Here is an 11,406-nt window from a genome sequence, read left to right on the forward strand (position 1 = left end):
GAAATTTGAACTTTGAAATTTGAATTTTGAAATTTGAAATTTGAAATTTGAAATAAGATAGGATAAGATTTTGAAAAAGATATGATTTTTTTTTAAAAAGATTTGAATTTTGAAATTTTAAAACTAAGATAAGATAAAATAAAAAATTTTAAAATAAAATCTGAATTTTTAAAAGGAAAATTCAAAAAATCAATTAAAATAAAGGAAAAAGATATTTTTGAATTCAATGAGGAAAGAGAAAAACAATAAAAAGACACAAAACTTTAAATTTTTAGATCTAATGCTCCTTATTTTCGAAAATTTGGAGGAAAAACACCAAGGAACACCAAACATAAAAATTTTAAGATCAAAACACAGGTAAGACTCAAGAACACCTTGAAGACTCACAAGAACACGAAGAACAAAAATTCAAAGACTCAAAGGACTCAAGAACATAAAAAAAGAACACCAAACTTAAAATTTTTAGAAAACCAAAAACAATTTTTTAAAAATTAAATAAAAACTAACAGCGAAACACCAAACTTAAAACTTGACACAAGATTTAATCAAAGAAAAATTATTTTTGAAAAGATTTTAGAATGAAAGACTCAAAGGAGCAACTATTCACAAGAACATAGACACATTCAACAAATGCAAGGATTAAACAGAGAAAAACTATTTTTTTATTTTGGATACTAATAATTTGAAAATGCACAAGAAAAACAAGAAAAATCACAAAACAGGAAAAACTAAAGATCAAATAAGAAAAATAGCAAGAACAACTTGAAGATCAAGAAAGAACAATGAACACAAATTCGAAAATTTAAAGGAAAATAAAAACGTGCAATTGACACCAAACTTAAAATATAAAACTAAACTCAAACAAAAAAACTCAATTATTAGTTTATAAAAATTTTCGAAAAATTTAAAAAGAGAAAATAAGGATTAAAAAGAAAATTTCAACCAAAAACAATAATATAAGACTCTAAACCAAAAAGAAAAATTTTTCCTAATCTAAGCAACAAAATAAACCGCCAGTTGTCCAAACTCAAACAATCCCCGGCAACGGCGCTAAAAACTTGGTGCACGAATTGTGAATCACACTTTTCACAACTCGTACCACTAACCAGCAAGTGCACTGGGTCGTCCAAGTAATACCTTACGTTAGTAAGGGTCGATCCCACGGAGATTGTTGGTTTGAAGCAATCGATGGTTATCTTGTAAATCTTAGTCAGGATATCAATTATAATTATCAGTTTGAGTTACGAAGAATAAAAGAGTAGGAAATAAATACTTGTTATGCAGTAATGGAGAATATGTTGGAGTTTTAGAGATGCTTTTGATGCGGGTGGAAACTTGTCTCTCAACAAATCTCCTTTCGGCAAGTGTACCGAATTTGTCGCCAAGTAAAAACTCACAATAGAGTGAGGTCAAATCCCACAGGGATTGATTGATCAAGCAACTTTAATTAGAAGAATGTTCTAGTTGAGCGAATCCAGAATTTGGGTTGAGAGTTGCAGAAAATAAAATGGCGGGAATGTAAATAACAGAAAAGTAAATGCTAGAATTAAAGGACTAAAGTAAATGACTGAAAATAAATTGCAGAATTGTAAATGGGAATGGGGGATTTGCTCATAAAAGTAAATGGCAGAAATTAAAGAGAATGGGTAGGATCAGAGATGGGGAGTTCATTGGGCTTAGGAGATGTTGCAATTCTCCGGATCAAGTTCATTTTCATCTCTTCCTCAATCAATGCACTCATTGATCTCCTTGGCAATCTTAAGTGATTGAATTACAATTTCTTGCAATTCAATCTCTCAAATCTTGATCAATAGCCAATTCCTTGGTCAATTGCTCATGAGAAGAGATGAAGTATGGTCACTGATTATACCACATGCATTTCCCAAATCAAGTATTGAGAGGGTTATAGTCACATACCCATCCAAACCCAATTTGGTCCAACATGAGAAAGCATTTCTAGCTTGATCTCTTCATTCCTCTTTCAAGGTTCAAAAGAGATCCAAGTTTGAATAGCTTCTTTTCCAAAATAACTACTCAATGGGATGAAGATCGAAAGCTTTCAAGTAAAATCAAGAGAAAAGATAGAAGAAGAATAATGAAAATTAGTATTGATCCATCAAATTACAACAGAGCTCCCTAACCCAATGAAAGGGGATTAGTTGTTCATAGCTCTTGAAAATGAAAACAAAGATGGAGAATACATCATAAAACTAGAAATTGCAGAGAAGGTAAAATACAGAGAGTAGTTCTCTTGTTTTCAGCCTCTAGGACTCCTTTAACAATTCAAAGCTACTCCTATATATACTACTTCTCTCAGCTTTTAATTGGCTCTTCATGTCTTGGGCCTTTGGATATTGAGTTTGAAGCAGTTCTTTTCTTCATTTGGGCTTGGCTTTACTTGCAGAGAGAAAGTTCTAAGTGGGCAGAGACTTTAGCTCAGGGCGTTAGGGGTGTTAACATTTAGTGAAAGTATAAGTTCGAGAACGTTAGTGACACTTAACATTTTCACTAACGTTCCAATGTACCCCTTTGCCTCACGTTAGAGCCCACGTTAACTAGGTTAACGTGGCTTCTAACGTGGCCTTGCCAACCTTCGAGAACGTTAGTGACACTCAACATTGTCACTAACGTTCCAGTGTGCCCCTTTTTGCTTCACGTTAAAGCCCACGTTAACTAGGTTAACGTGGGCTCTAACGTGGCCACTCATGAGTGTTTGCCAACGTTAGTGACAATGTTAAGTGTCACTAACGTTGGCTCAACTTTCCTTCTCCACGTTAGAGTACACGTTAACTTAGTTAATGTGACTCTTAACGTGGGCAATGATGGCTTTGAGAGTGTTATTGGCAATCACTTTTCTCATTAACCTTGCAAGTTACCTCCCTTTCCTTGCTTTCTTTGGTCCTGAAATCAAGCAACAGAGTGCATCAAAGTTCTAGTCCAAGTCATGGGTAATGCAGCATACAATTTGTCACTAAATTCATGCAAAATCCTCATGAAATAATGTAAAATTCACAATGTATGCTTGAATCAAGGTGTAGGTGAATATCTACCCAAAACTAGCTTATTTCCTAAAGAAATGCATGAAACTACCCTAAAAACAGTAAAGAAAAGGTCAGTAAAACTGGCCAAGATGCCCTGGCATCACAAAACCAAACTTAAAGCTTGCTTGTCCCTAAGCAAGTACTGGAACAAGAGAATGATGAATGGAATATCCAGAGGAATGAGTCATTCTTGTGGAAGTCATATCACTGATTTTATGGTGGTTTTATGCATAGCAACTTAGGTTCATTCCTGGCTTTCAGACCTTTATCATGTCTTAAAACACTCACTTTGCTTACATCCCATGAGACTTTTATTCATTGATCCCTTTATTGTCATTTCAGAGCTTATTGGTGTTCTTAGGCTAAGTGCTCTGTAAGGGGGCAACTTTTTAAGATAAGCTTTCAGCCAACACTCCCGAACCAGTTGGTTCAAGGTGCTAGGTGTTGAAGCACCCCTAAGGACTTACTCCCTCAAGTCTCTCCCCCATACATACACACCGCAGGCATATAGTTCATTTATTTTCTTTCTTGAGACCTTGGTGTCCAGCACCTCTTTGGGTTACTAAATGCTCTGTGGTGAGGGTTACTCTTGATAATGGACTTTCAGCTGATAATCCTGGGTTAGTTAACCCAAGTTACCAGGTGATAAAGCACCCCTGAGAGCTTATTCATCCAAGTAGATCCCTCACACAGGAGCACCACAGACACTTGTCTCAAGGTGCAAACCATTGGTGCCTAGCCTTATTGCTTACTCTTTTTCTTTTGTTTTTCACTTCCATTGTTCTTTCCCTTTTCTCTTATTAAGATCTTGTTATTAACTTAGTCTCATGGGTATATCCAAAGTCAAGTATTCAGGATAGATAGTTGTCCTCCTAGCCTTGTGGTTGTACCAACTTAGCTAACTTATGACTACCCCAAAGATTCATGAATGCACTTCCACATTATGAACTCTACTCTGGTCTTTTAAAAAACATAAACATTCTCTTCTTCATTTGATTTAAAATGGACAAGCTTACAAGTAAATAAGGGAAATATGCAGTGACATTTAAACCAGAAATCATGGACCTATTCAGAAAGAAAATTTAAAAGACAGAATTTAAAAAGTTTAAACATAACATGGAAGCAGGTTCTATTTCATACAAGATCTTCCTTATTTAAAGCATAGAAAACAATGGACTAAAAAGAACTCCACCACCTTTCATTCATGTGGATGCCCATGCTCCCATCCTTGCTTGTCCTCATTGTGTCTCTCTTGAGTGCTTGTGCTCCCACTTCCTTTGCCTTTTCCAAGCAGCTTCTTCCAGAAACCACCATCTTCCATTTTCTTCTTGAGTGTCTCCTTTTGCTGTTTCACCTTCCTCTCTTCTTGTTCTACAAAATCTTTTTGGACCTTATCATATGTAGGGATGGCATAGTGTAGCTGATGCATATTACTAGTCATGTAGTTCAACTTGGCTTGAGTGTTCACATAGAACTCCTCCCTATGTAGTTGCCTTCCTTCATTGAGTACACTGAACTCATTGAAAGTTTTCATTTGGGCTATCTACCGCTGGTTGAGTTCTTGCAAGTGCTTCTCTTGAAGCTCTTGCCTCTCATTCACTTGGTTGATGGCTTGAGTGAGCCTGGAGTAGTGTTCCTGCTGCTGCTCCATTTGTTGTTTTTGCCATGCTTCCTATTGGCTCAGCCAGTTGGTTTGAAGGTTCAGTATTTGCTCTTGTCCTTCCATATGTCTCATCCCCAAATCCTCAATGGCTCTTAGAAGGTGACTCATGTTCAAGTTGGCTGGATCAGAATACTCTCCTTGTTGATATTCTTCCTGATGAGGTTCCTCTTGGTGAACTCTTTCTTTTGCTTTTGGTTTTCGTATTTGTAGTCTTCTTTGTTGTTGAGCAGGTGTAGTATAAACCAATCACTCGAGTGTAACTGGCCTCCCTGGGTTTACCCAGTCTGGATTGCTGTCCTCAAATACTACCTTGGCCTTGTTGCATAAGCGAAGAATGGTGCTGGGGTACCAAAGCCTGGCACCTGAATCAACCTTCTCAGCCGAATCTTGAATCCCCTCGGCGATGAGCTCATTCACATTGATTTCCCCACCCTGTATTAAGCAATGCACCATAGTAGCTCGATTGATATTTACCTCTGAATTATTTGCAGCTGGTAGAATGGACCTCCTCACAAGTTCAAACCACCCCTTGGCTTCAGGTCTCAGGTCTCCTCTCTTGATGAACTTGGGTCTTCCATCTGTGTACCTCTCCCAGTCAGCTGCTATAACACAGATGTCTGCCACTATCTCTGAGAGCTCATTATTATCAGGGCTTCTACTTATCCTTGCCTGATAACTTTCCTCATCAAAACGAGGTGATTTCAGGTGAAGAACTCTTGTTATGGCATTTGGGCTGAAGTCCACCTCTTTTCCTCTTACGTAACTTTTGAAGGTTGGAGCCTTGATTTTATCCTCTCTTACTACATTCGCATAAAATTCTTTGATGAGGTTTCCATTGATCTTCCCCTCTGGACTTGTGAGCAATTGCCACCCCCTCTGTTCGATTTTCTCCAGAATTTGTGGTGACTCATCTGCATTGATTTGGAAGATTAATTCTGGCAATATCTTTCTCGCCCTTATCCGCTCGAATTCACGTTCATGAAAGGCAGTTTTGAATTTCTTCTCATCGAAAGGAACACTCTCCATGGGTTCCTTCCTCTTTTGCCTCTTTGAGCTTGATGATGCTATGAATTGAGTTGCTGTTTTGAGGTGGAGGTTGGAGGATACGGAGAGATGAGGAATAGGTTGGCTAGGACAGAGTGTGATGAAGGGGTTTGAGCAAGCCGAAAGTATGAAGTGTGGAGAATGGGAATTTGAGTGTGAGGAATGATCATACACTAAGGTTCACTTATATAGGGAGGTCATGAGTGGATGGAAGGTGTGGATTGCAAGGATTGTTGCTTGATGGACGGTTGGGGTTGTGTATGAAGGAAGGACAAGGATCATCACTTAATGAGAGTGATTGGTTCGGTCTTCAAGGGTCTTCTTTCTCCAATGTTGCATGGCAGCGTTTCCCCATGCGTTCCCTCTTGAGACATGTGTGTAGTGCTCTTCATTAAGTGGCGAAATCTCCCCCATTTAATTGTCCAATCAATCCCTTTTTATGCTTCTTTTTCTTTCCTATAAAGATTTAAAATAAGGAAATTAATATCATAAAAATCAAACTCTACGGCTAGAATAATAAATAGAAGAAAAAGAGTTTGTTTATTTATGAATTTCAACTAACTAACTACTTGTGTATCCTTATGCATTTTGGTGGCACCATGGGGTGACACCAAACTTAGTTTGAAGCAATGTGATGAAAAGTTTTGTTCAAAGCTCCCAAGACTAGCATGCATCTTGGTTTGCTTTGAACACCAAACTTGTTCTTCACTATATACTGCATGATAAAGATTGCACCAAGTGTTTGTCTAGTTTGGGTTGAAATTCATAAACATTGATTTTTTCATTATTTTAAAAACATATAAAATATGGGTTGCCTCCCATGAAGCGCTTCTTTAGCGTCACTAGCTTGACGTTTTTCCCTCATCAGGGTGGTTGGTAGTGCTTAAAGTCCTCCCCTCTTGCTGTGGACTTATATCCTTTGGTTGGATCAATGATCTCCACATGTTCCAGGGAAAGAACTCTGTTGATAGTGAAGACCTTAGGTAACTAAGATGGTACAGTAGGGAGATTAAGGGGAATATCTGGGAAGTAAGCTGAAACAACTCTATCCCCTAGAGAGAAGTCTTCCGTAGGGATCTTCTTGTTCCTCCATCTCCTTGGTACCTTCTTCTTTGTTTCTTTTGAGGTTGCCTTCCCCTTGGTGACCTCTTTTTTCCAAGGAGTTGTGATGTTGTCTTCACCTGCCTCTAGAGGTTTAGGTTCTTCCAACTTTTCCTTGAGCTGTGGCAATTGCCGTTTTCCTTGTTTATCTATTAAGGGGATCTCAGAATGAAATGGCTATGCTTTAGTGCTTGTTTCCTTGTCCTCTTGATCTGTTTCTTGTGAGAGTTTGAAAATATTGAAGTTGAGTCGTTCATCATGGATTCTCAATATTAGCTCCCATTTCTCTACATCGATAAGTGCTCTGGCCGTAGCTAGGAATGGTCTTCCCAATATGATTGGATGAGTGTGACTCTCTTCCATGTCCAGGATGATAAAGTCTGTTGGGAGAAAGTATTTCCCAACCTTTAGCAACACATTTTCCACCACTCCTATTGCTTGCTTTTGAGTTTTGTCAGCCAGTCTAATGATTACATCTGTGGGTATTATCTCATTGATCTGCAGCCTCTTCGCCAGGGATAAGGGCAGTAAGTTGATGCTGGCCCCCAAATCACATAGTGCTCTATCGACCATAGTTTCACCTATGGCACAAGGGATGTGAAAACTCCCTGGGTCTCTTCTTTTTGTAGGCAACTCAGGTTGAATAAGGGCACTACATTCCTTGTTCATCACTATAGTCTGGCCTCCTTTGAGTGAGCTTTTACTGGGAAGAAGTTCCTTCATATGCTTGATAAATGCAGGCATTTGTTGAATTGCCTTGATGAATGGTATGTTTACATGCAGAGATGCAAACAAGTCTAGGAACCTTGAGTATATTCTCTTTCCCATAGCACCATTGAGCAGTTGAGGGAAGGGTGCATAGAGCTTCAGCAGCTCTTGTTGTGAGATTTCTGGTTCTTGGCGATCTCTATCCTCCTCCTTTGTTGAGTTGTCTTCGGGTTGTTTGCAAAGTTTGCCTTGCTTGTCTTCAGTCTCTTGATCACTCGCAGTGACCATTTTGCAATCTTCCCATCTTACTTTCTTTGCTTCTCCTTTGGGGTTTTTCTCCGTGTCACTTGGGAAGCTATCAGTAGGTTTGGGAATCTTCTCAGCTAAATATCCCACCTGGAATTCCAGCTTTCTGATGGTCTCTCCCTGGTTCTTAATATTGGCTCGCACCTCCTCTTTGAACACCTTATTTTCTTGAATCTCTTGGCATATTCCTTCAAGTAAGGCTTCAATCTTAGAGAGCTTGTCATTAATTGATGAGTGATTCAGAGCAGATGTGCTGTTTTGGTTTTGATAGGCGTGTGGAGAAGTGTTGTTGTAGGGGTGTTGAGATGTCCTCTGTGTGAATTGCTGGTGAGCTGCATTGTTGTTGGAGTTGTAATGTCTCTGGTCTGGTTTTGATCTTGCTCACTTCCCCACCCAAAGTTTGGGTGGTTTCTCCATCCAGGGTTGTAGGTCTTGGAGTATGGATCATAGTTTTTCCTTGGTGAATTCCCAATGTAGTTGGATTGCTCCTGACTCCCCTCTGCTTTTTCATTTACTCCTTCTTGGGTTGTTGATGAAATGGAGATTGCTGCTACTTGGTTCATCTCCATCTTCTTGGTGAGGTCAGCCAGCTGCTGGGTAATGAGCTTGTTTTGGGCCAACAGAGCATCTACATTGTTTAGCTCCATTACTCCTCTTGTGTTCCCTCTTTCGGAAGCATAGAAGTAGTCGTTCTCTGCTACTGTTTCAATAACATCTATGGCTTCCTCAATAGTCTTCTTCTTGTTCAAAGATCCTCCGGATGAATGGTCTATGGCCTTCTTTGACTCATAAGAGAGTCCTTCATAGAAAATGTGCAGTTGTACCCATTCGTTGAACATATCTGGTGGGCACCTCCTTGTTAGGTCTTTAAACCTCTCCCATGCTTCATATAGAGTCTCACCATCTTGTTGCCTGAAAGTTTGGACCTCATCTCTCAGCCTATTGATTCGTTGAGGAGGGTAAAATCTTGCTAAAAATTTGTTCACCACGTCTTCCCAAGTTGTCAAGCTTTCCCTTGGGAAAGATTCCAGCCACTTGGCTGCTTTGTCCCTAAGTGAGAATGGAAATAGGAGCAGTCTATAGGCGTCAGGGTGAACACCATTAGACTTCACTGTGTCACATATTCTCAGGAAGGTGGTCAAATGTTGATTGGGGTCTTCTTGAACACCTCCTCCAAATGAACAGTTGTTCTGAACAAGGGTGATGAGCTGTGGTTTAAGTTCAAAGTTGTTGGCATGGATTGTTGGCTTTTGGATGCTACTTCCACAATTGCCTGGGTTTGGATTGATGTAAGAGCCCAAAACTCTTCTATCCTCCCCAGCATGATTTGCTCTACCTCCTCCCCCATGGTTGTGATCCTCTTCTTCATGATGGTTTTCCATGTTGTCTTCCATGTTTGTTTCAAAGAATTCCTCTTTTTCCTCAGCACCAACCACTTTATTTCCTCTTGCCTCCCTCCTTAATCTAAGGAAGGTCCTCTCAGGTTCAGAATCGAAGGAAGTTGAAGCCTTGCTTCTTCTCCCTGTCATACAACCATCAAGTGCAAGCAAGAAAAGATATGTGCAGAAAGTATTTATGTCAGAATTACTATTAGTTGTGGGTGATGCAATATATCAAACAGTTAGTGGGTTAGCAAATAGAATTGAAAATAACAAAGAAAAACAAAAGAGTAGAGGGGGAAGGGAAGAAGTTTAACTAAAACAAAAAGTAAATCACTCAAACAGAAAATGAAATTCACAAAAATAAAAATGCTCAATCTAGTGATCTTCCAATTTAATCATTGTTGATGCACAATCAATCCCCGGCAACAGCGCCATAAACTTGATGCGGGTGGAAACTTGTCTCTCAACAAATCTCCTTTTGGCAAGTGTACCGAATTTGTCGTCAAGTAAAAACTCACAATAGAGTGAGGTCGAATCCCACAGGGATTGATTGATCAAGCAACTTTAATTAGAAGAATGTTCTAGTTGAGCGAATCCAGAATTTGGGTTGAGAGTTGCAGAAAATAAAATGGCGGGAATGTAAATAACAGAAAAGTAAATGCTAGAATTAAAGGACTGAAGTAAATGACTGAAAATAAATTGCAGAATTGTAAATGGGAATGGGGGATTTGCTCATAAAAGTAAATGTCAGAAATTAAAGAGAATGGGTAAGATCAGAGATGAGGAGTTCATTGGGCTTAGGAGATGTTGCAATTCTCCGGATCAAGTTCATTTTTATCTCTTCCTCAATCAATGCACTCATTGATCTCCTTGGCAATCTTAAGTGATTGAATTACAATTTCTTGCAATTCAATCTCTCAAATCTTGATCAATAGCCAATTCCTTGGTCAATTGCTCATGAGAAGAGATGAAGTATGGTCACTGATTATACCACATGCATTTCCCAAATCAAGTATTGAGAGGGTTATAGTCACATACCCATCCAAATCCAATCTGGTCCAACATGAGAAAGCATTTCTAGCTTGATCTCTTCATTCCTCTTTCAAGGTTCAAAAGAGATCCAAGTTTGAATAGCTTCTTTTCCAAGATAACTACTCAATGGGATGAAGATCGAAAGCTTTCAAGTAAAATCAAGAGAAAAGATAGAAGAAGAATAATGAAAATTAGTATTGATCCATCAAATTACAACAGAGCTCCCAAACCCAATGAAAGGGGTTTAGTTGTTCATAGCTCTTGAAATGAAAACAAAGATGGAGAATACATCATAAAACTAGAAATTGCAGAGAAGGTAAAATACAGAGAGTAGTTCTCTTTTTTTCAGCCTCTGGAACTCCTTTAACAATTCAAAGCTACTCCTATATATACTACTTCTCTCAGCCTCTAATTGGCTCTTCAAGTCTTGGGCCTTTGGATCTTGAGTTTGAAGCAGTTCTTTTCTTTATTTGGGCTTGGCTTTACTTGCAGAGAGAAAGTGCTAAGTGGGCAGAGACTTTAACTCAGGGCGTTAGGGGTGTTAACATTTAGTGAAAGTATAAGTTCGAGAACGTTAGTGACACTTAACATTTTCACTAACGTTCCAATGTACCCCTTTGCCTCACGTTAGATCCCACGTTAACTAGGTTAACGTGGCTTTTAACGTGGCCTTGCCAACCTTCGAGAACGTTAGTGACACTCAACATTGTCACTAACGTTCCAGTGTGCCCCTTTTTGCTTCACGTTAAAGCCCACGTTAACTAGGTTAACGTGGCTTCTAACGTGGCCTTGCCAAACTTCGAGAACGTTAGTGACACTCAACATTGTCACTAACGTTCCAATATGCCCCTAGATCTCACGTTAGAGTCCACGTTAACTAGGTTAACGTGGCTTCTAACGTGGCCATTCTTAGCCATCCCAACGTTAGTGACAATGTTGAGTGTCACTAACATTGGCTCATCATTCATTCCTCATCGTTAGCTTCCACGTTAACTAAGTTAATGTCGAAGTTAACGTGGCTCCTTGGGGGGTTGTGTAGTTGCTTCCAACGTTAGTGACGATGTTGAGTGTCACTAACGTTGTCGACAACTCTCACTTCTTACGTTAGCTCCCACGTTAACCAATTTAA

At 39.1% G+C, this 11,406-nt stretch overlaps 1 non-coding gene across 1 annotated transcript; it reads left to right on the forward strand.

The window, feature by feature from the left end:
* Positions 1-8,697: 8,697 nt before the first annotated feature.
* Positions 8,698-8,804, forward strand: LOC148547962 (small nucleolar RNA R71). Its single transcript, XR_015897188.1, has one exon. It is a non-coding gene; the product is annotated as a small nucleolar RNA R71 (small nucleolar RNA).
* Positions 8,805-11,406: the final 2,602 nt, after the last annotated feature.

This window comes from Arachis ipaensis, chromosome B8 (genome assembly GCF_059453495.1).
Source record: "Arachis ipaensis isolate K30076 ecotype BB chromosome B8, ASM5945349v1, whole genome shotgun sequence".
NCBI lineage: Eukaryota > Viridiplantae > Streptophyta > Magnoliopsida > Fabales > Fabaceae > Arachis > Arachis ipaensis.